This window comes from Athene cunicularia (assembly GCF_003259725.1).
Source record: "Athene cunicularia isolate RWA chromosome 4 unlocalized genomic scaffold, athCun1 chr4_part3, whole genome shotgun sequence".
In the NCBI taxonomy this organism is placed as follows: domain Eukaryota; kingdom Metazoa; phylum Chordata; class Aves; order Strigiformes; family Strigidae; genus Athene; species Athene cunicularia.
This window is the reverse complement of record NW_020799100.1, coordinates 11,181,219-11,204,869: the sequence shown is the minus strand read 5'-3', so window position 1 is coordinate 11,204,869 and position 23,651 is coordinate 11,181,219. Positions and strand designations below refer to the sequence as shown.

General features: G+C 41.9%; 1 protein-coding gene across 1 annotated transcript in view; it reads right to left on the bottom strand.

Moving 5' to 3' along the window:
* The window catches only part of C4H8orf48 (chromosome 4 C8orf48 homolog), a 115,596-nt gene that overhangs the window by 6,525 nt on the left and 85,420 nt on the right, over positions 1-23,651 (bottom strand). The window contains exon 1 of the transcript XR_003398406.1: positions 970-991. The gene's annotated coding sequence lies outside the window, so the exon portion shown is untranslated. Of the gene's footprint in view, positions 1-969 lie in introns of the transcript that reaches the window.

Sequence of the window (23,651 nt, the reverse complement as noted above, 5' to 3'; positions counted from 1 at the left end):
CCCTGCCGCCCCCTGCCGGCCGCTGCCCCGCCCCGCAGCACGCCGTCACGCATGCGCCGTGGGGCCCGGCCTGCGCGCCCACCTCGCCGAGGCTCCTTGGGACCCGGGCAGTAAAGCGACGGCCCCGCTCTGAGGGCCCCCCCCTGACCCCCAAACCCTGCTCCACAGCACCTCAGCAGCCACAGCCTCTCATCATCATCCCCACAGTCTGCTTTCGGCTTCCCCCCCTCTCCACTGCACTGGTAACCGCTCCGTGTGTGATAGATTAATTTCTGAAAGGTGCTTAAGAAATATGAGATGCATCTCACTTTGTTACAGAAGAAGGAATTTTTTGCATCTGTTGATGAGAGGGATGAGGGGAGGCAGGGAATTGATACAGGAAAATGATCACCTGCTTTGCAACCTACTTGCTTATAGCAATTTATAATGATTTCTGAATATTGCTTAATAATCCTGCTTGCCCTGACCGTTCTGTGGAAGCTTACCAAGGACTACTGTGTTTGTCAAAAAGAGACATGACATTGGGAAGCAGAGGTGTTCTAACAAGCTAAGTCCTTACAGAGCAGATAACGGTGTGTGGACAGTAGAAACTAGTATGTTAGTGCTTTTACATTAAAAATACAGGGAGTAAACAGGTTGGGACCACTCCTGTGGTTCAAGAAATTATTTAGGAGGATCTGTGCATGCTCCAAGGAACGGGGTGAAAAGTACAAGGTGAGGAAGACTGAGCCTTCCTCCAAAAGACCCCCGAGGACGACCACCAGGAGGCAATGTGCAGGCGCAAAGATAACAAACTGCAGACACCAGCCTTTTGAACTAACTCCACCTTACTAATACATATGTATGTTTGTATTATATGACTCTATGAATATGTATATCTACACTCTATAAATTTATGGTAAAATGCGCTGTTGGTGTGCAAGCTTTGTGGAGAAATCCCCTTGCACCCCAGTGCTGGAATAAACATACCTGCTTTACAACTCTCTCCAAGTTTTAGAGTCTGTTTCTGTGCTTCAGTGGGAACCATCTGCTGCAGGTGGAAGATGCAGCTTTTACTGTGGCAGGCCCAGCACAAGAGCACCCTGTCCAATGTTTAAATGGGGCACAATGGGAAAATTTCAGGCTGAGGAATAGCCTGAAAACAGAAAAGCATCAGAAAAAGCCAGAGGATGCTGAGAGCTGCAGGGCCCATAGGAGAACAGGTGCTTTTATCACCACCTTCATTACCTCAGCTGATGTAAAGGCAGAAGAGACTAGAGGTGTCTACATAGCACAGCACACTACAGATCGTATGTAAGCTTAAAAAAAAAAATTGAACAACAATAAAAAGCCCTGAAAATTAATGTAAAAGAAAGTAGGCTTTAGTAAGCGTGGTATGGCTCTGAGTAAGGTGAAGCAGCACCGTCGGTCACAGTTAAAGTTTGGAAATGTGCTCTCCAAATGGAGCAGCCCCAGCACTCCTGGCTGGTTTCGCAGGGTAAATCTCTGAGGAAGGACAACTCACTGAGAAGCTGCCTGACCCAACAGTACAGTTAGGTTCCTTTCAGCTGTTTGAGTCAAGCAGCCAAGTACAGAAGGAGTCTATGAGAGGTATCAAAAAGCAATGGGTTGGAAACAGAGGGAAGATGAAGTGCTGTCCCTCTTCTAGGTAGTGAGAGATTGAGAGATAAGTAGGGTAAGTTTGTGTATAATATGCCTTGTAAGGTGAACTACCGTGGCTGAAGTTAAACAGCAAGTTCTCAACAAGTTAAGTGAGAAGCAGCAAGACATGGATCTAACTCAAAGCTTCCTCCAACTCCAGATGAGAGAAATCCTGTTTCTCTCATTAAGGATAAATTGTCTTTCCTCTTATTGTCTACGGTGGTTAACAGATCACCAGCATCTCTGTATGTAACATAGAAAATTATAGAGAGAAATAACTTTATGTACCTACAAAATATATTTTTGAGATCTAGGAGAAGCTCAGGCAAATCACTTGTCTGCAAACACTTTCCACAGCACACTCTACTATACCTCCCTAGGTGTAGCTTTTCCACAGAGGGACCAGGAGGATGGCACCCGCATCTGTCCTTGCCTTGGAAGAGCAGAAAATTACCCTCAATGGAAGCCAGGGGTCCCTTAGTTATAGGCATTGCAGAGTGCCATGCATAGATGATACGTACTCACACATCAGGCTGATGACAGATTTTTGTTACTGAGGCAATGACGAGTAAGTGGCAAAAATGTGCAACTACAGTGATCCTGTCTTGGGGAAACCAGCAGCAGCTATCGGTCCTTGCGAGAAAGTTGGTTGCTCTGACAAGCATTTTTATAAGTCAGGAAAAAGCACAGGTAGCAGCTTCACAGAAAGGACCCGCTTTGAAGCTGACAACCCTGCTCTACAAAAAGGAGCTTGCTGTTCTGCACAGCTGGTCAGAACTGGACTCAGGCGCATGACAGCAGCATATCAAAAGTGGCATTTAGCAATTTTTAAGGAAAACATCTTTCAGTAACACATCAGGTGTCTTATGACTGGTTTTGTCCAATTACTGTGCTACGAGCACTGCAGACTGTGGTATTATTGTCTGCTACCGCATTATTGCTGGTGTTATGTAGCCCCAAGTCTCCACTATCACACAGCTATTTTTCTAGCTGGGTAAGTAGCAACTCACGAGAGCATAACAACCACATAACACATCAGCTGTGACGGTCCTTTGCCCTGAGAGTACAAATAATACTGGAACCTGCTGACTTCATGGAAGCCTCTGGAATGACCTACAGCTTAATATTATTAATACTGGAGGCAGAAAGTGTTTGGAGGGACCAGAACAACAGAAGAGGAAGGTGTTTCAGGGAAAGGAGTGTTGGTGATCTGTTACCCTGCTCACTATCTCTAGCAGTATGAATAACAACACCCCTCCTCACCACCAGAAACAGGGTTTCTCTTGTCTGGAAAGATTTGATTTTACTACTTCAGTCAGTTTACCTTTCTGGCTTCTCTTGAACTTATAAATATTATCTCTTTTCCTTTTCACACATGCAATCTGATAACAAAACAGAAACACTGAAAGCAATGCTAAGCCAGGAACTGTTAACAATATCCATGTGGTTGGAAGGGCTGATTTATTCCTCTGTGCTAGCCTAAGGAGAGAGAAATAACAAAAAATTGTTATCCAGGTAACTCAGGATTATTACCCAGGCTGGGATACCTCCTTCTGGAGGAGTTTCTGGTGATATCAAGGGTCCCCTGAGCTGCATTTTTGCTCCATTATTTTATCTGGTTCATTAGGTATATCAGAAAAACCCATTCACCCATACTCTTGTGTTATCTGTCACCATTTGTTATTGTTGGTTCCATCTCTATAGCAAACAGATAAACTTTGCATTTAGTTCAGATGAGCAGCTATAACATTTAAGCATCAATTTTTACCACCTTCTTTTTCCTTTCCTTAAAGGAAAGGTCTTAGTACACCACTTGCTATAATGCACTGTAGTTAAAACTTTTTGGAAACAGTAAATTCTGTCTTTAAGCTTTGGTTGTTAGATAGGGAGTCCCCTAATACCTCACTATACCATCTTCTGTGGGAGTTATTTTTGTTCTGGGTCAATCATATTGTTGCTTACAATAATTCTAATAGGAAGAAAGGGAAATCTGTGTGTGATTCACTACTATGCATTATTCAGCACTTGGTAAACATCCAGCACACAGCTCTTTCCTAGCTCCTCAAGAGCACTGGCATGAGGCACTGCAAATCAACGTTTTGGGGATGAGAATTTCATTCATTCAGCCCGCCCCCGGTCATCAAAACATGCTTCACACAAGGCAGAGCAGCTTGAGAGCCAGAGCTTCAGAACCTGCCCAGCTGCTGGGTATGTTCATTTGGAAAAAATTAGTCTAAATCAGTCTCCATGGAGGAGAAAAGCAGTGCTGAGATCTACCCCTGTTCTGCATTGCCATGCCAAAGTATCAGGCTCCCTCCAAACAAACAACTGGAGGAGACCCAGCCCCTCAGCAATAGCCTGGTGACAGCTGTCAGGAATCCAGGACTTTGGTTCCAGACTATCAGCAGAGGGAAGTGGTGTAAGAGTGATGATGCTGAAAACATGCAGGACATGCAGTGGCACCACACCCATACAACACAGCTTCTTAATGACATCCTTAGGTGTCATTCAGACAAACCCCTCAACAGGGGCTTGCTGGCATTAGTTGTGCCATTTTATAGAAAAAGTAGGTCAAATCTATTGTGACTCATGTTTATTTCTAAAAAATAGACTTGGTTATTGAGGGTCCAAATTCCACCTTCTTTGCTGAGGCACAAAAGACTATCAGAAAATCCATTAAGGTTTAACTGGCTGAAAAATGCCAGTAAACACTCATGTAAGTGTTAGTACTGTACCATGGCGAACCCTGGGAAAATCTGACATAAATACCGAATAAATGTCTGTTAAATATTCTCTCACATGCTGTGTTATGTTGGCATGCATCACCTGACACAGGCCATGGTTCTAGCATCACATTACCTGTGTATGAAGACACCTTTGTCCAAGCAAGCTTTCAAGCTAGAAAGCCCCTTTGGTGTTTCCCCTCCCATTAAAAAAAAACCCAACCAAATAGGATTAGTTGCATAAATCAGGATTACTCTTTGAAAATTACATTCGGGGAATTTGTGTCTTAACAAGTCTGGGTGAAATGAGAAACTATGAATTCAGGAGTTTTGCTAATGGCATTCCCCCCATGCCCCTCCCTCCCCGCACATTCCCCTGAAGGAAAAGTACTGTATAGAAATGGATTCCATAGAGACACAGTGCTGTAGTTAAGTCCCTGTGCTCAGCAGCTGTCACTCTTCTCTTTATATATGTACATGTATTTGGAGCCGAAAGGGGAGACTGAACTTGCACAAAGAGAAAGCTTCTCTGGCTTTTCTGCTTTCTTGTGCTGACACACACATCTGTAGACCCTGCAAAAAGCACTCTGAGCATGTCTAGGCTCTTGCTCATTACAGCAAATATTAAAAAGAAAGAAAGAAAAAACCCCACAACCCAAACTGTCAGACACAAGAAATATTTGCCTCGGCCCAGTATCAGCTTTCCAGCAGGGGTGGATGGGATTAATGGCTGCTGGCAGGCTGCATGGCTTAGCTGAAGCAAGTGCTTCAGGAAGACGGAGAGCTCCAGCAGGCTCAGAGACATAATTCACACCAGATGCCTTTGCTCTGGGTTCTCTTTCTCTCCCCTGGTGTGATAATGATCCTGATTTATTAGTGAAGATACAGCAGCACCCTCTTCCCAAACGGTGTGCTGTCTTTACAGCCTGCCTGGGTTCTTATTAATACTCTTTATCCCTCCCATTTCAGAAAGAGCAACAGTACAAGGTGGAGGAGAAGCTGTTGCCTAGAGATCAGACCATGATGTTGATACCCAGGCCATGCTGTTTGCCAAGCATTATGAACCAAACCTGCGCAATTTCTGCATGGATTATTTGGTTGTAAACAGGTTTATAGGGTGGCAGTATTAACACAGGCAGGAAGGACACACAGCATCGGTATTTCTTCGCACACAGCAGCAGCACACAGTCAGTCCAGGTTTGCAATCCCCACGCTTTAAGAGGCGGCAATTTTCAAATCCCAGGCTCATCGTAAAGGTGGGAAATATTTTCCAGAATCAGATTCATATTTTAAATATTGGCTTTCTTAGCACTATTGGCTTTCTTCTTCCATCTTTGGATGAACCCCGGCTGGCCGTGGTCTGCTGTCTGGAGCCGAGGTGTTGCGTGACATTCAGGACCAGTGACAGACCCTGCCAGCCAGCCGGCTCGCTCGGCTTTCGGCATGCTGCAGCACACACACCAACAGCACCTGGTTTCTAAATCGCACTATTTGCATCCAGCATTTCACACATACAGGATGAGCCTGTAACATAAATAACACTACCCCATCTCCCACTCATTTATGTAATCTCTGCCTCCACACAAACACATGGTTAAATAGACTCCAAAGGAAAGCCCCAGTCGCTCAGGACTTGCATCTTGCTATCTGGCCCATCAGCTAAATCAAACCCTGATGCACAGAACACTTGTCAGGTCGTGCAGACTGACTCCCTCTTGTCTGGTGCAAAATTAATCTTGTTAATTTGCTGGGCAGGATCCTTGGGACCCCTCTGGTCCATCACTGATCATCAGGCCCAGGCCAGTAAAACAAGTCAAGCTTTCAGCATTGTGAAGTTACCAAAGGATAACCCAATGCATCACCTAAAGTGCCTGTTCTATCGGACAAATCCCATTCTATATCCATATACCCTGTTCTTAATTGCGAGAAGGACCTTGGGCCAACTTTAGGCTGGTGGAACCTTTCTTGAGGAAAACAGGGTGACAGCTGGCATCTGACAAGGGACATAAAGCCTGAGAGCATCCAAGCTGCAAAGCAACTTGATCCCCACTTGCTGAAACTCCTTCCCAGGCATGAACCACTCGGGATTCATTCATGTCACTGGGTAAGATTTTGGGTTCAGATAAATTTAAGCTAATTGCTTCCACTGGCAGTTTGTTTCTCTCACTAAGCTCAGGTTGTTAAAGGTCTGAGATGAAATTTAAGATACAGCTTTTGTAGACAGCTCATTATGAGAAAACAAGTACAAGCATGCTGAGCCATCTGAAAGTTGGGAACAGCAGGCACATTTTTACCAATTTATTAATTGTAATTACTGAACATGCACACTGTCCTAAGTGCAGGGCACTAGCCCAGACTTTTGTTCAAGAAAGGCTACTTGGGTGGGACAGCAGGATGGAAACCACACAGCAAAACCCACCTGCAATGCAATGTAACACACACCTGAAAACTCTTCCGGAACAACTACAAAAGGATTCACAAGCTGCAAGTATCCTGCAGACATGTGTTGGGACCCCCTACCTATGCAGGAATCTTGCTGCAACCATCTATTTTTGTCACCTCAGGATTAGATTTCTACAATGCTTTCTTTGTTGCATTGCACCTCAAAACTACTGAGGAGCAAAAGGTAATGTGAGATCCTGCTTACCAAGTCACGTGTCAGTGTGAGAAAACACCATGTAACTGGTGCTCTGGGCCCTGTATTTACTGCCAGCAGGCTCCAGGTGGAATTCAAGATGTTTTGTTTTCACCCGTAAAGCACCAAGTTCTTTGGCAGCAGTGGGTGCCCTTTTCCTGTGCCAAAATGCTGCAGCTGAGCCAAGAGATAAATTCGTTTGGGGTATTGTTCATGTGAGGAGGAGTGAACTGATGGCAGAGAAGTCTTTGTGGAGCTGCCACAGCCCTTAAATTCTTAGCTAAGTCAGCTAAAGCCAAAAGTTAATAGTCTCTACCCATGCTGAAATACTTATCAATATTTCATTGGTTGTAAGAAAGTATGGTCTAAGGAGAAGATAAAGTCTTTTAACATCAACAGCTCTGTTATATATTTTAATGTATGGCATAGGCCTTTCAACACTTTCTTAATTTACACTGCAACCAGTTAAATCACAGCTACGTTGGCATTGTTGTTAAAGTTGGACCAGAACCCTACCTCTGAGTTTTAAATTTTGTCACATCCAAACCAATCAGGGTGTAAACATGGTCTAGAGCACTTCCCAGCCTAGAAAATTTCTAGCACTGAACAGACCCTGTAGTGACTGACACATTGGGAATCTGCCTGGATGCAGAGTGAACAGGTATATAATGATTTTCCTTAGCTCCAAATGTCTGTTTAAAGACTCCACCCTCCTGTCCCTGTTCTTGAGCTTTTTGGGCTTTTCTGTACTTTTTCCTCCTCGACCCTTTTCTTCTTGTCTAACCCTTCCCCACTTCTAAAGGCAAAAATCTTCTCTGCTGTCGAAGTCTCTTCCTTTGTCCTTGTGCTAAACCTTCATTATTGCATGATTCTGTGCCAGTGCACTTGTCTCCAGGCCCACATCACCCAGGGACTAATCCCCACTGGTCCCAACTCACCACCCCCCTCGTTACTGTGCTCTGGGCACCCATTGCAAGCTGCGTGGTGCCAGTCAGACCCCAAAGCCACTCGGGCTTGGGCTGGCCCCGAGCAGTCTGAGTTCTCACTCCAGTGTTTCAGTCCCTGTCTCGCAGGCCAGCCGTGATGCAGAGCCTCAGCGTTTCTGCTGCAGGGCCGGTGCGGGTATCGCGTGGTCCCGGAGGAGTGGGAAATGTCAGGGAGCCCGGAGCACACCCACGTCTAGCGGCTCTCACAGCCCCACTCTCCCAGCTGGCAGAAAGGGAAGCAGGAGGCAACTAGAGACTTGAGGGGATGGAAAGGAGGGAAAAGAACTTGAACCCAGTAGGAAGGCAGAATCTTCTCCGTGCTCTCAGGCTCAGCTATTAAAACGAAAGGGGGAGTCATTAAATTACCCAGTGCCCTGACTCCTTCTCAAGCAGCAAGACGCCTGCTTCAGAGGGACACCACCCCTGGGATAAGACAACTGCTGCCTATGCTACCTGTGGTCAAAATGATATTTTTAAACAAACTGCAGGAAACAGTTTTTAATTCACAATTTTTTTTGTTGTCATTAGCAGGCAGGAGAAAATAGTGGTCACCTGTCTAAGGAAAAGAAAAGCTGGTAATAAACTGTCCTATTAAAACTAATTCCCTAGATCTCCTCTCCAAAGCTGGCAGCTGGCAGTGTTAAGTCTACTATCTGCCCTTGCTTGGCTTGTTATTTAATTATGACAGAGATAGGGGTGACAATCTAATTACACTGAAATGTGAATCTGGGCTTAGCACTACACATCCCATACATGACCCAGGAGATACTGAGAGAAGGAAGAGTTTCCAGGATGGAAATAGACAGCTACTTTCATTTATTAATGGTTTTTCAAACAAGGGCCATCTTGGAACCTGTTGAAGGGAGGCCCCAGCAGAGATATACCACAACCTTAGGGACTGTGTCTCAGGCAGGGTAACAGAGTTGTGTGTAAACCATCTCCCTGACCACCAAGGAGAGAACCAAAGGTTTGCCCTTCTGCAGTCCAGCCACCTGCCTAACTCGTGTTCTTGTTCCTGAGCAGATGGAGAGGAAGACACATCTCCTAACTACCTTGTGACTGAGAAAAGGTGCCTTTTTCTCTTCACTATCATTATCCATCAACACCTCAAAAACAGTAAAGCCTTAAACAAAATGTTTAGTTACAGTAAAATCCCCTTGTTACTGAAATGGAGGCAGACACAGAGCACTGACCAGTCAGTGGGTACAGCAGCAATCCTGTACCACTCTTCTTCTCCCCCCATCTTCCTTTCCACATTTAGATCACAGTTACTGCTGTCAGAAGTGCCAGAACAATGAAAGTCTACGGGGAGCTTTCTGCATAGTCCAATTAAATGCAGCTGCTCCAAAATATCAGTCCATCTTATGGCTGCAGTGTTATCTTCCCTACCACACAGCATCCCTGCTGCTTGCAGAACACAGGACGGAGCAGATCTCTCTGCCAGCCCTTAGCTGGGCAGTATTTATGCTGCCCAAGTGCCACCTCCCTGGCAGAAGTGTGCTGCTTACCTTCTGTCCTGTCCTCATTATCCCTCTCCTCAATTCGAGTACTGCACAGGTTTTACTCCGTGCTCACTCTATGTTAGTTAAGCAGAGGGCACTACTTCAGACGAGTGCTGGTGCTGCCAAGAGCTGGAAAGGATAAACATGATCTATGTGCTCCAGAACTGAAGTGAGACACAAGACAGCTAAGACTGAGGATACTGGAAGTTACGTTTAAAAATAAGCAATAAAAGCAAACCCTTTCCTGTCAGCTCTTACAGTGCTTCAGGAGAACCAAATATTTCCTTGGGCAATAGGAAATGAGCAGGTATTTCTTAGAGCAGTACTCACATGTCAGCATGAGACAGCCCTATAACTGGGTCTTGGTATTGATGTTAAGGACTGAGGGAGTTGAACAGCTTAAAAGTCACTTTCTGATTCTTTTGCACCATCAGATTTCTCTCCAACTCAGGGCTGAGGTACACTGAGAGAGATCACAGAAGAAAGTTTGATTTCCTGAAGCTATTGGTGAGCCTGCCCTGTTGATTAATGGAGTTGCAATATCCCAGACTGCAAAACTGGTTCAGTTTTCCAGCAATAAATTTCCCCTGTTTTTTTTAAAAAAAAAAAAAAAAAGAAAATACTGAGCTGAACACTACTCCAGCACCATTTCAAGTCTGTGTATCCCGGACTGACAATCCTCTTAGCAGTTACTGTCACCTCAGGAAAAGGATTTGACACATTCTGTACAGGAAATGTATTTTTATGGCCATGTAATGAGCTGATAGCTGTTTGTCCCCTCGAACAGCCAGGAAAGCATTCGTGGCTCTCAGAAAACTTCTTCTCGATTCCAGTCACAGGCATGCCAGACTGGAGCGTGCAGATGAAATGGAAACACTATTTTCATCTACATTGAAACACGTTTTCAGCTTCTGATGGAGACATTCAGCTAGATGTGTGACTAAGGAGCCACCCTGGGCCAGCAGCTACAGAAGGGGATCAGGAGGGAGGACTGGAACCAAATTTATCTTTCCAAGAAATTAGCTCACCATCTTCTAATCAAAACTGGATTCAAGCCTTCAATTTTGGAAAGGATCACACTAATACATTTCTCACCACTCTACTTCTGAATAATTTCTAACCTACAGAAGAGGTGAAGGGTTTCACCCTGTACAGAAGCATCTTTCTGCCAGAGCAAGCAGGGGGGTATCGCCAAAGTGACCTGCACACAGCGATTGGGCCTTTCCCCATTGTAACAGATCCATCCTATTCACAGGCAGTAGAGCAGAAAGAGAAAAAAACAAGTAGGTAAAAAAGTTATATGAGAACCATCACAGGTCGGGTACAGATTCAAAAAGTAGGCAGGATTCAAATCAGATCTATTGCTATTCGAGGCAGGACTCACACACTGTCTTTAGCAAAGCCACAAGTACACCACTACTTTGAACAGGAGACTTAAGACATCATTTTTTGAGTGTTTAGATATATGCACGAAATATGCATGTGCAATCACCACAAATGCACAATCACTTGCTCCTAATTAGCCAAAGGGGAGGTATTAACCTACCTATCCATGAAGCGACAAATATATGTAACCATGCAGAAGTCTCATCTTTCAGTCCTCTACACTTCAACCTGTGTGGAAAAATGATTGTGCAGAGGTGCCACCATTTACAGGCATGCTTTGAGATACCATTGCTGCTTAAATACTTCGGAACCAGGGGATGAAAGGTGCCACACGAGCACCCCAGCGCCCTGGGGAGGATGAGCTGTCTTGGCTGTTCTCCACAGAGGTAGGGAAGCCCCATTATTTTTCTTCATAATCCTAAAATCCTCTCTTGATCTAGCTCTGAGAACGTGTCTATTTGGAAGGCTTGCATGACCTCTGTTTTTTTTAGTGGGTGGAGAGGGAGTGCTGGGTTTCAAAGAAAAATGTGATGCAAAAGATTTCTGTTATTCCAAGATGCTGGGATAATTTCCAGTGATCTTTAACTTTTTCAGATCAATGGATCTACATGTGCTTACTCCAGAAATCAGTTCTGATCTTGGTCTCCAGTATGACAAATTAGGAATCTGAAATCAGAATCAGTCTAATGAAAAACAAATGTTTGTTGATCCAGTTTGCTGCTACAGCCTCACCATTTAAGCAAGCGAAACCTCAGTGCTCTGTGTAAACTATCTTTCACGGTAGAGTAAAAGCACATTAAGGGGAGGCAGTTTCTATCTCAGCTAAGGAGAGTAAATGACCAGAATGGCTGTTCCTAGTACATAAAAGCTGCAATTACAAGCTCATTATTTAAGCAGTGTATTTCTGATGATTAATCTTCCTGGATTCATTCAGACACTTAGAAATCTTTCTGAAAGGATCCTCAAAACCATAGCAGGTCTGAGTCATTTTGAATATTTTATTCTACATTCCTCAGAACAGATTTAAATAAATTACATTTTTAACCTCTGTATTTTAATAATTGTAAAACCTGCAGGGGAAGAAGTAAAACCACTTTGTGCTTAATACGAATTTACCAACATCGTCCCTAATGTTTAAAAAAAACCCAACACCAATAAAACCACACAAACACTTTCCTCCTTGATTTTAAGAACAATTTACATCTTTTAACTTTTTTTTTTTCTGATTTAGCAAGGCAATGATATGGAGATTAAATTAGCAGAAGTACTACAATAGCAACATTATTTTCTGTGTTCTTTATGAGCTAATGGCTTGAGGCTCTGAAACAATTTTAATGTCAGGCAAGATGGAGCCTGGCTTCCAAGCAGACAAAAGCACAATGTCTTTCAGCAGATTAAGCAGCCCGTACCTGCTAGTGATATATCAAGCTTCTTATTTATTGTTCTTACAGGAACTTCATTTCATTGTATTATAGTTAGTATTCTTGTGGTCAATGAAATCTGCCATTCTTAACCCTCCTGTTAGATTCTTTCTTCTCTCCATTATTGTGCCAAGCAATTTAGTTCTTTCTTAGTCAATAAATTGCTACAGAATTAAATTAGTATTGCTGTAGAAATTAGTCATAGAGTACAGGCAATATTATATGGGGCCCGATTAAAATATTCTCCTGTACAGAGCACAACAGCTCTATTCAACTAAATAAAAGTGATACATTGGTTCTTTTCAGTCTCTTTGGGCCAAATTCCATTACCTGAGCTTAAAACTAGAATGAGTCTGCTGATTACATTGAAATCCCTACATGTTTTACTCTAATGAAGCAGAGAGCAGAATCTGGCTGTTAGCTGTTGTCAAAAAAATCGCATTTACATTATTCTCTTATTGTTAATTTTGAGATTCAGTGGGACTTGTCCAACCCTTGCTAGTTGGCTCACAAAATGTCTCAAGAACATAACAAAATAAACCAGCCACGTCATTTCTAGAAACTGCACATCTTTTCCTCCTTTACTAGTAGGATAGTACTGACCTGATGGCCGGTACTTCAGAGTTTTATCTTTAACACCCCTGAGCATGAAAGCTGGCTAACAATGACTGAAGGCCTGTTTTTAAACAACCAGCAGCAACAAAATGAACGTGTCTCCTTTTAGCCCTTTCCAGGAAGATGCTGGGTTTGAAATAAAGGCAGTGGGAGGGGCAGGGGCACAAAAAAGCAGTGCCTCCTTTCACCATGGCTGTAGTGCAGTCAGGCTGCTGCCCTTCCTAACAAATACAGTGACCTTTTAACTTGTACTGTAATGTGAAGGTCTCTCTTGCTCCCTGATACTGCACACTAATGGATTTACCAGCCTTCTGCATTCTTCTAAAACTCTTTTATCAACAGGGGTGAACTCTGAAGGGACTCAGGGGCCTGGCCAAAAACAATGACTGCACTTCTGCTGTTTCCATGGCACTGTAACAAGGGGAACATAGAGTTAAGATTTAACTGGGTGAGAACAAACTTATATCTCAGTGGTTTACTCACCTAAGACTATGACTATGCTGTAACTTGCCCCCACAGCCATATCGCAACAGGATCTCCAATCTAACAGTTCTTGTGAAGTCCTGAAATGGAGATTCACTTGTTTAACATGTATAAATTGGGCTAAATTTATATAGGCTGTTAGCTTTCTTTTCCAGGAAAGCAAAACCTCAAATTGTTTTGTAGGAAGAAGAAAATCATCATTGAATGAGACACAAATGAGGAATTCAGGAATGTAATATAACTGCAAATTTAATTGTCTAGGGAACTGCTTGAAGCATAATGGGAAGCAGGTTCCCAGGTAAGCATTCTGAGCATGCTGGAATACATTGCTTTTGTTAAACAATGATGCCCTGTATATCTTATACCTCACTCTCATACAACTGCCATATCATATGGCCATATTAAAAAGTACATTTGGAACATATTTATTTCATCTCTTTTTGCTTATTTTCGTTCTGTTTCTCCACAGTGACCAGATAATGGTAAAATGTGTGTGACTGTCTGAGAGGAAAGAAAAAAAAGAGGACACTCTGATATATTTCCCCATTTTTCCTAAAAGGGGATGTCTGCATGTGTTCTTAACCCTTGCAAGCAACCCTATAATATATTTAGACAGAAGCAAGTAAAAGAGAAAGCTATAAATAGCTTCAGATTCAAACATAAGAAATTATAAACTGGAAAAAACAGTGATTTGCTAAAAGATAATTAAGATTTATAAGCCTCTGTCAGGAAAGAGAAAAAAAAAAAAAAAAAAGATGAGTAGGATGTAGTAAAAATATCATGTGATGGTTCCAGTACAGTATTCTTTCTGTTCCCTTCTAATATGGGGACAAAGACTCCTTGAGAGAAATCAGCACTGTATTCAAATTAAAAGCAACAGCTGCCACCTTCTATAACGTAGCCAATAAATTAATAACTGTGCAGAGCGGGGGTGCAAAAAAACCCCTAAGCACACACTGGGAAAAATAGTAAAGCTGAATCAGATGGTAAATGGGTCTGCACAATCAACAAAAGACAGCAAAGAGCCTGGTGACAAACCGCACCGTGCTTCTTGCTGCTTATTCTGCTTGGCACGCAAGGGCTAGTCAAGGTCTCTGAAGAAACAGCCAGTCTTTGGGGATCCCTGACAAGGAAAGATCACCATGTATCACCGATGGCTTTAGTAATGGTACGTACCTAGAGTGAGCTGAGGAGTATTGCTGCTTCTTCACTGCCTTTGTTGCTAAACAGTAACACATGAGTTCATATCAAATTGAGCTGACCCGCATAAAACCTAAGGGGGAAAAAAAATAAATCAGTAACCTGATTCTTCTCCCTATCACTAATAGTGGTTAATCTGCATTTTATAGTCAGCCATCATCTTAAAGTACAGGCACACAAGCTGAAAATGAATACATTGCAGCAAATTGCCACCTGTCTGCTAACTTGTGTAATGAAGTGCATATTCACTCTTAGCCCATTGCTTGTGTGAAATTGATGTGATCTCACTGCTGGAGTGGATTGAAAACGTGCATTGGAACTGTTACTGCAGCTCAGTATATTGACAGGAAATAATTTGCTAGGCCACTTGGTTTCTTTTGATCACATACTAATATATTGGTTACATTTCCCTTTGTATTTATAGTTTGCCTCACTTCTTGGCTTTTCTGGTGCTGGTCCAGTACAACCTTGTTTGATTCATGTTTTCCACATAAATAAGGGAATATTTTAACCTTTTCATTCTCTTTCAACCCGTTTTTGTCTACCCAAATAGACTTAAGCCTGGCCCACTTCCAATGTGATCTTTAATCAGGGAGTTGAACAGTGTCCTACAGAAAAAAACCCACATTATACATGATAGGTATGTTAAGTACAACCTTCAGGAAAAAAAACTATGATTTAAGGTTGCTTCATGGCATGTTTTCGTAGCTTCAGAAGAGTTAGATTTACATGGACAGCTTTAACCTTCCACCTAAGTGAAGAATGAACTGAAGTCCTCTCCTGTGGTTTGATTTAGTGGGTCATTTTTAGTCTGGTGTATTGTAAAATACAGGATTTCCTGAGTGCAAAGCAGCTTCAGAAGAGGAGATCACAACAGACCAAGCCCCCTTTTAGCTTTGCCTCTTGACACCAGCAGAATTCTCACTGGTAACAGACCCTAAATAAGGTGTTAGAGACCAATTTGTTTGCAGTTCTGCTGAGTGAGAGCACCAAGAGAGCTGCAAATGGTTTACATTTCCATAGGACTTTACTCCATAGAAACAATCCTTCCAGCTCCTCCAGTACCCTTTAGTTACTCTTTCACTATGAAGCCAGACCAGCCTGAACTCTTCTGGTTTAATTCTTGCTGTCAGTGATACACGTAATTATGTACAGTTTAAAATAGGGATACTGGAACATTTAGGTTCCAGTATGTTTGGAAAATAAACTTAACACTAAAGAAGCGTTTCAGAATATGCTAGACAGTGATTTCTGAAACCTTTTTAAAAAACAGCACTCCCAAGAATTGAGGGGACCTCAGAAGGCTGAATTAGCAAAGCCAGACCCAGAAACTGAAGTGACTAAAAGCAGCAAGGAAAATAAACAACCTGCATTTCACCTTTCAATTCAAGGGATGGAGATAAACAGGGTATGCACAAATATGACCTTTAAAATGTTATGTAGACTATTCTGCTCAGCTCAGCAAATATGCCAAAGAAGAAAACCTGTACAAAACAAAAAAGCTTTGGCCATCTCTACTTTTAGGCTAGGGGGTTTTATCAATGCCAGTTACTCCTCATCCTAAATGTGATCAGCCACAACTGAAACAGACTGAAATCGTGTTGGCTTGAGCTGGAAGTCTTGTACTCTAATATTAAATAAATGAACATTTCTGAGAAATAGTAATTCTACTGTCTCTTAATTTCTGAGTTCTTGACCTTGACCTTAAAATATTAGCATTTCTTTTCAATTCCTTGCACAGACCTTGCTACTGACCTGTAAATAATCTGATAGGTTATTTCGTTGGATAGTAATTAGCTAAACTCCTTGGAGGTTTATTTACTTTAGAAAATAAAATCTGGTCTGTACCTGGTTTTATTTGTTTCCAGAAACAAAACCAAACCAATGCTCCGTTATGCTTTGTGAATCTTGCTCCCATCCACCCTGTTACCTGGCCATCTAATGACAAAAAAAATAATGCTAATACTGGCAACATTTGCTGCAATAATAAAAATGTACTATCCTACCAACACTGCTAAGGAAGGTGATGCTTTTTCCACCCCAGAAACTAAACACAGTGCTTTGGCTCTCTAAAACAAGTAGGCACTCTCAAATATGCTAAATGTGTTCTAAATAACATTGCTGTATTAGTGTGTCATCCTTAATTGTTGCCAGTTTTGTCTCCCTTAAGAAATGGTACTTAATCCCTCTAACATTTGTACCTTTTCTTGGTGCTAACTTTCAGAGTTCCTGAATAATTTTACTGATGTTTACGTTAAATTTTTGCTGCCTTAGCTTCAGGTGATCATTCTCTGTCCTATCACCATATGAAATGGATTATGCGATCCCACAGGAAGGGAATTAACAAAGTAAGGGAGATATCCTAGGTTACCTTGAAGACAGTTAGAGCCACTGGTTATGTCTCCTCAGAGAAATCTCCTTGCTAAATTATATAAACGTAGTTGTCTGTGTCTTTCTATTGCAAAGTCTTTATTCCAATGCCCTCAAAGACAGAAACTCTCCAACAAATGGCATGGTTTATTACTGATCACCAGTGAATAAGTAACTTTGAATAGCACAAAAGGGTGTTAATTTTCTCTCAAGAGTTTCACATTCTCTAACCAAAATAGTCACATTCTTGGGCTTCAAAAGAAAGTTTGGGCTGCTTACACTGTTCAAGAGAAAATTCTCCTAAGGATTGAAGATAAGATTCCCATAGCCATCTCCATGAAAACCAAGTAGCACACTCAGAGCAGCAAGAAAGAGAGTGGGACATCTTTTACAAGACAGATCATCCAATCAAGAAAAGCTAATCTGGGTCTGATACTACAAGTCCTTGTATAAAGGACAGAGAGCAACTAATCTGAGCAGAGACACTGCAAAGAAGCCAACTGATTTATTTGTCTCAGAGCTCATATTATGGAGATATGTACTTCAAAGCTGTATCTTCCAGCAAAGAAAGAAGTATGAGAGACTGAGCTAATTAAATTGGCAATGAAGATAAATGCAGAGTAAACAACCTCACAGAATATATAAGGCTTCTGAAAAGAGTTACAAATTAAGTGGCCTCATTGCTGTTCTCCAGAAAACCAACTGGTTTTAGTGGAAAGATGGCAAGGAGAAGGTGGCCTTAAGGAAGCCCTAACCCTGAGAAAATGAACCAAGTTGCAACTCAAACAGATAAACTGGCTGAAAATGAATGAAAAAGAAATTACAGACTCTTTACTTGTATCAGATGATAAGGGAATTTCATACATTTTTTTACCCTAAGGACAAATTAGTCACCTCACTTGGACATAACAACAAAATAATTTGTTACAGACAGGGGGAGATCTACCTTACCAGTCTTTCAGGAACTTGAAAAACTCCTCCTAATTGTTTTAGCATGGGATTAAGTTTATGTAAATACCCCTCAGGTTTGTATTTGATGCAATAGCGACAGTTAAGTCCCATAGAGGATTCAGAAAACTAATGCTCTGAGCACCCCTGTGTTTGGAAGGACTTTACAGTCAGTATCTCTGGATCTGATGCTGACTCCTGGCATGCAGCCCCGTACCAGACACACAAGGTCCAGAGACATGTGGACCATGCTGATGGGCTACACAGCCCATCTCAAGATGGTGAACAAGACTAAAGCACGAACTCCAAAATTACCTTCTGATGCCCCTTAGGGCCCCTCTGCAGCCACTGGGGAGAAGGTGATGCCTTCCTCTGATGCACTAGAGAGAAGATGATGCCCCCTCGGTGGTGATAACCAATTTTGTCCACAGACAGGAGAGGAAATTCTTTCATAAGATGGTTCTGATGCCTAAATCAAGTGCCTCAATCAACTTGTATGCATGTTGGCATATGAGGTCAGGAGATGAAAGCCCTGTACTTCGATGGACTGGAAACAGAACAAGAGCTAGAAAGGTGAGTGGGTTTCAGAAACAAACTGCTGCAGAGAGAGCAGAGGAGGCTCTCAGTGGGATTAATTGTCATAGCTCCACTGAAGCCACTGGAGCAATAACAGCTGACTGACAATCTGCCTCAGAGAGAACATCTGTAGTCATATGAGCAGGATAAAAGATGTGCATAAATGTGGTCTGTGTCAGACACTCGCCCACAACTGCAAGGTTTCTCTTAGACAGGTAACTCCATAACTGTTGTCTACATGAGTCCTTAAAAGGCAGGTGGCTACTCTTTGAGACTGAAGGAAGGATGAGATGAGGCTCTTGCTATAACCCTCTGCAGCAGCAATTCTCCTCTTCCTACAGCTAAAACTATCTGAAGAAAACAGAACTGTAGGATTTCACACCCTGTACGTAGCTTCTGGTGCTGCCTGCCAGTTCCACTATTTACATGAATGTGCAAAACTGGTCAGCAAATTCGTCTTCTAGCCAGCAGAAGGGATACATTTTTGCTAGTGCTGTCCCTCTTCTAATTATGTGAATGAAATAGGAAAATATGAAATTCCTTTTTAAGAACTGTGAAATAAAAAGAAAATTACTCCCATCAGTTTCCCATCAATTCCAGCAAAACCAAGATTTACCCTTACAAGTGCTTAAAAAGCATGCAGGGTCTTTGTTCTTATGCTAGGTTTGATTTTAAGTTACCTAATGTAAGGTCTCTTGCTAATAAAACAGGACATCCTTTGATAGCATGTTTATGAAGTATTCAGTTTATTACACAAAATTAATAAAAATCTGTAATGGTTCATGTCAGAACCATGACAGTGATTACTCTTAAAATCAGTACTATTATTATGAAGACTAATAAACAAATACTGATTAGAATCAAAAGAAACCAATTAATTTTCATATGATAGTGTTTAAGGGAATATATACAATTTCTTCTAATGCCTTCTACACATATGCTGGTCTGGTTGTAGGTACTCTTGTCCCATATCCCAATATATTATTATTCTCTGTGTCTGTAAATACCCTGTCACTTCCAAAATAGATCTGTTTCTTTTTTCACACTGATGTGAGCTTACAAGCTCCTTCTTCCTAGGTAAAATGAAACATAACCCTCATACGTTCATTGATGTGATGCCCAAAACCGAGCTACAACACAGAGACAGATCTGCATGCTAAAACAAAAAGCATGGAACAATAATCACAGAATCACAGAATGGTTTGAGTTGGAAGGGACCTTAAAGACCATCCAGTTCCACCCCCCCTGCCATGGGCAGGGACACCTTCCACCAGCCCAGGTTGCTCCAAGCCCCGTCCAACCTGGCCTTGAACCCTGCCAGGGAGGGGGCAGCCACAGCTGCTCTGGGCAACCTGTGCCAGTGTCTCTCCATCCTCACAGGGAAGGATTTCTTCCTTACATCTACTCTAAATCTACCGTCTGTCAGTGTAAAACCATTACCCCTTGTAAAAAGTCCCTCTCCAAGAGGGACAAGAACAATCTTGAGACAATTACCAACACTGACATGTTTGGTCATGAAGGTTCCAAAGCTGTTGATTTCCCCTACTAGTGCCCTCAAGGCCCTGACACAGGTCTGAGAGATTATTTATAAATTTAGTGGCCTCATCAAGCCTTTACATTTGAACATGTGTGAAGAATTTTCCTAATTACTGTAGCTACATCCAATAGCTACACTGGATGTAGCTACAATAAATGGGGAAAAAAAATGGTATAAGCTGAGATCTGGGGATCAGGATATCCAAGTTCCAAACCCAAACTGGACACAGACTTTGCCATATCTGGGGGGGTGGGGAAACACCCAGAGGAATTTCAAATCTTCACAAATAGATGCTTGTCAGGGCTTTGCCTGTTAGCAGTGCCCAACACTGCTAACAGCTCCAATCTCCAAGCTTTTCTCGCTCCCACAGATATCAGTTCACAACAGTGCCCAGATGAAATAATAATTATATTTTTTTTACCTCCTTGCCTTGATATTGCATCTAAGAAAAAGCTCCATGCAATTTTCTTAGGTGTATTACTCTCTGCACTTCAGTCCTTTTGCGACAGCTCTGAAAGAGCTATGGCCAAGCTGGTATTTCTCAGCTCCTAAGGAAAGCACAAATAGTCACAGAGACGCTCATAGAAATAGGTCTCAAAAAAACAACAGGCATAAAGAACAAACTGAAATTTGGCTCTAGACAGACATATACTAAAACAAGGACTGCTGAGATGAAAGGACAAAACTATGAGTGAAACAGAATCATGAGGGCCTTGTCCTCTTTTTATTTATGCCATACTAAGACATACCAGACAACAAAGTTACACTGATACAAAAAAGCCAAGTTTTTGTTTTCTTTGTGATTAAATGTGTCAAGCAAAGGACTGAGTTGTATACAAGAAATGTACAATTCTGTCTAAAATACCCCATTTTCTTGCCTTTAAACCAGACTGCAAGGTAGTAATTTAAGGAAAAAAAAAACGTCATCCAAAATCACCAACTTCTGTTTATTAAAACAAAAAATGTTCAGCATCTTGGGACTGTAATGAGAACAAGAGGTTTATTAGCAAGTCTGTTTTCTACTCAACAGTCTAACTAGTTTCCTGCTGTGCTGTTTCCCTAATAGGCCTGTGGATTAAATGGAAAGTTTCCTCTACTAAATGAGGCTTCTGAGTAATGCTGAAAAAGACCATTTATTTCGATGAAAAGTTTTTTTAAAAAATAAGTTGTTTAAGCCCTTTGCTGTCCTCTGGTTCCCCTGGAGAATTCAGAGCCAGAAGCAAAGACCAGAGAAACAGACTAAATCACTTGAGGCTGGACTGGAATTTTCTCTACCTATTTTGAAGACTGACATGGACAAAGCGGTGGTACCAGCGGCACATGAGAGGCCAACAGCAGAATAAGTGCTGCAGCAAGTGCTATTAACTCCTTCTTCCTCCAGTTACTGATGTAGCTCTGCCAGACTTTTCCAGGTTTTAGCATACCAAATATTTCATTTGTTTCCACAGACATTTGGATTCTGCATTTCCTCTTCCTCTCTTCTATTGCCTCTACAAATCGACTGTTCCCGCTCAGTCTCTCTTCCTGCTGTTCTGCAGTTTTTCCCCCCTCCATGCTCTGCCACCTGCCTTCCATTCTCCCTTCATGCAGTATCATGTTTGCCCAAATCTGTCTAGATAAGTCTTGCACACTCTATTTCTGTCTTGTATGCCCATACTGGATTGTGCCTTAGTTTCTCTGTTGGCAATGCCAAACCTCAGACCCACAAATAGTTCCTGGTATCATAATACCCATCCATAAAAAAAATTATGCCTCAAAACTATTAAGTGATTTTCATGACATCTGAATCCATAATTCCTGACTGCAGGAACTATATGGATAAGATAGATGAAATATTAAGGTAAGTTTTAAAAAAAATCTGTTGCGAAATACACAGACTGCAGACTTTTCTATGTGGTGTCACAGTTAAAGGGAGCTCCTTGCCTCTTCCCATTTTGCTTTCTTACTTGTACATGGCGCTGCCTTGGCCAAGGAAAGGGCCCCACCAACGTAAAATTCGGCTCTCTCCAAAGGGGCAGAACATGTGCCATTAACTCTGCAGGGCCTGAAGACTGTTCCATACACTCATCCTCTCTGAACAGCCATTGCAGGGAAAACAAACGGTTTATGTCAATATACTCTGGAAAATATTTGGCTTGATTACTGCCAGTATTAGCAAGGAATTAACTCAGGCTAACCTCCTGGTATCGAAACATAGCTTCCCCTTTGTCTCTGTGCTCATACTTCTTTTTAAGACCCTAACATAAATATCACCCTAAAAAACTTTTTTTGTGACTGTGCACTAAGATCAGGTAATAAAAGTTGCTTTCTGTGATGGTCTTTCAATCCATCTCTGAACCACTGCTGCCCAAAGCAGACTCTCCCGTCCTGCAAACATAACCTCTGTTTCTCTGATCTAGCTAGGTACTTTGCTGCAGCTGTATTTTGAACCCCCACCAATGCTACATCAGCACCAAACTCAGTGATAAATCAGGGAATAAAGGGTATTCTTCCCTTTTACCTCTACTACAGCAATCTTTGTATGGACAGTAAAATTTAACACCCAACACTCATCACAAAGATGAAGGCCTTTTGCTTCCAGCCAGTAGAAAAGATCTGCTTTTTTTCTCCCCTGCTTCCGAGATGTGTTTTTAGTCCATGTAATGTGTCTTCTTAATTCAATATAATGCAAGCCACGCAATGAAAATTATGTTAAGACAAATGTGGAGAAATCCTAAACTATCCTGTGAACTAGTGGTGGCTTGCACTGGACATACAGTAAAAGGACCATTATAATCTTCTATATTAGTATTTCAGACATATTTGGGGAAAATTTTTGTTGTGTTTAAAGTTCCTGGAGGGCTTGCCACTGCTTGCAGTGATCCTCGTTTCAGCCCAGCAAGAGCTGGCCTAAATCTTGAATAAGGTGTAGAGAAAGAAACAGATTAAGATTCTGAACTCCATCACAGATTTTCTTGATTAGTTCTGGTAAATCACTTTCATTTTTATTACTTCTACTTCCTGTTCTCAATCTGTGAGATAAGCATCAGCTCTTTTTCACAGGGCACTGCAAGGCTTTTTTTTTTTTTAATGTAAAATACAATGACACCTTTTGAGGAAGGGTGGATAGACAATTGAATATATTTTCTTGGAGGAAAATAGCTTTAAAAAGCGAGCAAAATCTCTCTTTATGCCACATGAAAAACAAAGTTTCCTTTAGCTGAAAACCTAACGAGATTCCAGAACAGGCTGCAACATGTCCTCAGACCTGCCATTAAAGCCCTGGACACACAAGAGTTTCAGATTCTAGTACTAGTTTTCAAAGATTTTGCTTTTAAAGATGAAGTTTTTATTAATGTTCTGTTGCTGCCCTTATCTGGTCTTGGAAGATGGTTGGGACCTCAGATGTCCTGCTTGCTAATCTGACTAGTTACAGGGCCCTTACTTTACTTACATCATGAATAACACAAAGAAAGGCTGAAAGACTAATTTCAAGATTATCTGCAAGGCTGTTTTTTCCTAAAAACTTTTTCAAAGTTCAGAGAGGAAAAATACTTCAGTGTATCCATTTCTCCAGAGTGGTTTGAATCCAGTGGCAAGGAAAGCAATTCCTTCGAACCTGTTATTTTCACAGGGACAGCAGTACAGA